Genomic DNA, 4507 nt, shown 5'->3' on the forward strand with positions numbered 1-4507 from the left:
GATACGCACGGAAATACGTCATACCCATAGGACGACTTTAAAATGCATAAAATCAACTTAAACAATTAAAATATTGAATTATAACTTCAATATTTGCATAAAAAATAAACTTTTTTTTTATTTAGCTGAATTTCTTATGAAACGCATGTGCATAGGAGGTTATGCATTTGAGGATAGTTGAGGCAGGTTGAGCCTTGAGGCGAGGCGGCCGCGAATGGAGGCGGTCTTTTCACAGTGAATTTCTCGCAGCGGCACAAATGAAGTTTGTCCGGACCGTCTGTTCGAAGGTAGAAGGCCAGTATGAGATTATGTGTCTGAACCTAAGGCTCAATTCCAAGAAGATGGTGGTGTTTTCATGTCTGGGAGTGGAGGTACGCGCTGAAAATTCATGTACAGTACTCACAGCGATACAAATAATTTCGTCCGGACCGTCGATTTGTGCTACTGTTTTCTTGATACCAAGCAAGTGTATGACAACATACTCCATGCCGGGCCCATGCTTTTACTTCCCTGTCGTACCTGAGGCTTCCGGAGCTACTGCTAGCCAATATTGGACGCCTGTGTAAGGAAAACACGGTCGTTGTGCACTTCGGGTCTGCGCCAAGGGTGCCCGTCGTCACCACTCGGAGCTCCGAGGGAAGGCTGCTGAGGCCTTGCATTAGACAGCTGGTATGGATGACAACCGCCGACTGCCGGGTTCAGCCTTCGCGGACATTCTATTACTTGTGAAATCCTCCTAAGATTTGCAGTAATTGCAAAACATCTTCCAGAATGATATTACACGCCTGAACCCAAGGTTCAGTTCCAAGAAGACTGTGGTTGTCCGAGTTTAGAGTTCTGGTGGCTGGGAGTGGAGGTATGCGCTGAAAATCTGTGTACAGCCTCCACGAGGCTAGATCAGCCTCCAGAATTAGGCATCCCAGCTTACATTGCTCTACGATGAGTGTTGCAGCAGCCACCTGTTTGAGGCAGAGTGGGGGCTCTGCAGACCCTACAGTACTGGCACTGATTTCATCAGACAGTGGACAGAGTATGCTATGCTGAAAGTGTGGGGGAAAAAGATGAAACCACAGAACGCTTGGCACTCTGCTGCCAAGGCAAGTCTAGTCCATCATGAATGTCACATTCTGGAGTCACTTGAGTCTTCTTCATTGGCCACCCAGACAGGGGCATTGGATCGTAGTCGCATCAGCAAACATGATATCCGAGCTCCAGTGAAGGTTATCAAGAATCTCCTTGCTGAGCGGTGGGGTGCTGTGCGCGGATGATTCTAGGAGCAACTGAAAACACTGGTTGGGGGTGTAATGTGGCAGCAACCATTGGAGTGGCCACTGAGCTCATGATGTACTGCTGTCGTTTCTGTTCCAGTTGTACGTGCATGTGTTGTATGTGTTGTATGAAAGCCACAGGCTCTCATCTCTCTCCAACTTTTTGTTTCTCAAACGAAGGCAGGCTCCGACTAATCCTTTGTACATCCTCGATTATGAACTGTTTTTGTCTAATTGTGCAACAATTAAATCATTCTTTCTTATCTGATAAAGTGACAACCGCAGTTGGAAATGGTGCATTGGGCCAAATGCATACCTTGGTTGCACATAGAAGGATGTATGCGCTGATGTGAAATGCTTAGACTGGGTGAAGGTAGCTTTGGGTTCTGCTTTTCAAAATGCTCGAGCAAATTCTTCAAGGATATTAACGAGAAAAGGCTATGTACCGCGTTTTCCTATCTGTGTCTTCGCAAGTTTTTCTCTTCTTTGAATCCTTTTCTCAACATTTTATTTTTCTGTTGCTGTTCTATTCACTTTTCTCATTAGAACTGCCGCGTTGCGCTAGGAGCCTTGCCGTTCTGCTCCCGGCCATGGTGGCAGGACCTCAGTGGAGGATAAATTCAGAAATGCCCATTTGCTGTGCGTTGCACGCACACGCTAAAGAACCCCAGGTGGTCAATATTAATCCGGTGTCTTCCCCTACGGCATCCCTCATGGCTCGTGTCGCTGAGGGACATTAAACCACGCAATTTGCAATTAAATTTTTTCACAATTTCTAGGGAGCCGAAATTAGTCTTGTGTGAAGTTTACCTTCACTCTCCCCATAGGTAAGTAGGGAAACATTTACAAACGTTTATACCATTCCCCTGACATGTGGTCGGCATTACACGGGGCAGACGGGACACTGTCTAAATGTACCCTCCAGGAACGTACCAGGTCACTTGACAGAGGTTCGGGGACGCACTTGACTAAGCATGTCAAAAGCCGCAAGTTTGTCCCACTGTTCACAGAAACGCGCGTTCTCTGGAAACATAAAGATAAGACTTCCCAGGAGATTATGGAGGCCTTCCGTATAAGGAAGTCGGCCGACAAATGCGTGAGTTCGCCGTCATTGCTGCTACTTGACGCTGAGGTTGATTATCTTGAAAGAGCATTAAACTGATAACAGGTAGATACGCGGTGCTGTATCACGTGTGATTGCCTGGCGCTTTTGTAACCGTGTTCTGGATTGCGCATGTAACCGTTGGTCTTTTTTCTATATACAACTTTTGTCCGTAATGTTTCGAGACTGATTTAATTTCTTCTCTATAGAAATGATTCCCCAAAACAAATCTTGGTGCGTATGTTTAGCGCCACCTATTCGGGCTAACCTGAGCTATTTATGTTAATTGTAGTGGCAGCCGTTAGATGGCACTACATGTAGGAAACTACGTTTTCACCAGTCGTCTGCGCATTCTACTGTGAGTGAATTTGGAGAGATGGACGTCCACATCGGAGAGCGTGTGAACAAAATTCTGTGTGAAGCTTGGCAAGACAGCCATACAGTCGTATGAGCTCCTCTGTGACGCTTACAGCAAAGAGACATTATCGCGGGCGCGAGTTTTCTAGTGGCACAAGAGGTTCGTTTCGGGGAGAACGTCGGTAGAAGACGACACAAGGCAGGGACGCCCTTCAACCTCACGGAGTGAAAACAACGTGGCTCGGATCAGAGAAATCGTATAGCAAGACCGCACTATTACATCCCGCATGCTATCAGATGCTCTCGACATTAGTAAGACAACAGGCCATAAAATTTTGCGTGAGAACTTGGGGAAACGAAAGCTGAATGCCAGACTTGTGCCGCACTCCCTCACCCAGGACCGGAAGGACACGCGGGCATCAATGAGCGCTGCTTTGCTCTCCGAGGCAGAGAAGGATGCCGCATTCGTCGACAAGATCATTGCTGAAGACAAAACACGGTGTTTTCAATACGATCATCAAACAAAGAGGCAGAGCGCCGAATGGCGGTCCACAAGCTCTCCGGCGTCGAGAGAGGTGCGGCGACAGAAGACCAAAACAAAGACGATGCTGAGAGTTTTTTTCGATGACAGATATGTTATACATCACGAGTTCGTCCCTCAAGGGCAGACGATGAATCAGGAGTTTTATATCCGCGTGCTCCAACACCTACGTGATGCACTGAGACGCCGTCACCCTGACTTATGGGCATCTAGACAATGGAACCTTCTCCACGATAACGCAAGGCCGCACACTGCTCTCAGCGTGACAAAATTTCTCGCCAAGCACAGCATTAATGTACTTCCCCACCCGCCACACTCGTCTGACCTCTCCCCATGCGATTTTTTCCTTTTTCCTTGTGTGAAGAGAGCCCTAAAAGGTCGCTGGGTGGGGAGCGTGGAGGCTATTCAAGACGCCACGACAAAGGAGCTGGCAATCCTGACAAAAGAAGCGTTTTCCAACTGTTTCCAAGACCTCAAGAACCGCTGGAAGCTGTGTATAGACTGCAAGGTAGACTATGTGCTGCACAAGTGATTTCAATTAATGTTAAACGCATTTTTTAAAATGGACTCAGTCTGGGAACCTTACGGACAAAGGCTGTATATTCTATGCTTCTAATAATTTTTGTCAGTTGTTAGTGAGCACTTGTGCTGTCGTCACTCCGTCTATGTCATTGTGATGCCACAGCACTATGAATTATCTAAGTTGGTCATATGAACGAAAATACCGAATTCGTCATCTGCAATGCCCCTCGTGCAATTGATAATGCAGCTACATCACTTGCACGTGGCGTCACGTCAGCGATACCGTTGCTACGGCGGCCATATTTACGAACCGCTTGGCTGACGCTGGCATTTTGAGGCGCGGATAATCGGAGGTGTTTCGTGCTGCGACCGGATGTTTCGCGCTTTTTGCCTAGAAATGCTTTCCCTGCCTGGTGCGGAGTCCGTCCATTTGGGCTATCAATCGCAGTTTATCGTATCGGTGTGTGTTCGGTACGAGGAAAAGGCTCGGCACTGCGAAAACATCGACCCCTCAGACACACCGGGAACCGCGTAGTGCGCGGACCGACGCTAGCCTGTTCCTGGACGTTACAAGGTAACATTATCAGCTACTTTGTGGCCCTCGAAAGAATGACAAATTACCATAACTGCTTATTTACGTCGTTAGTGCGAGGGCGAGAGCTTGTAATTAAGCAACGCAGCTCTATAAAGGCGGAAGTAGTTCTCTAGTCTGAAGCG

This window comes from Amblyomma americanum, chromosome 10, assembly GCF_052857255.1.
Source record: "Amblyomma americanum isolate KBUSLIRL-KWMA chromosome 10, ASM5285725v1, whole genome shotgun sequence".
NCBI lineage: Eukaryota > Metazoa > Arthropoda > Arachnida > Ixodida > Ixodidae > Amblyomma > Amblyomma americanum.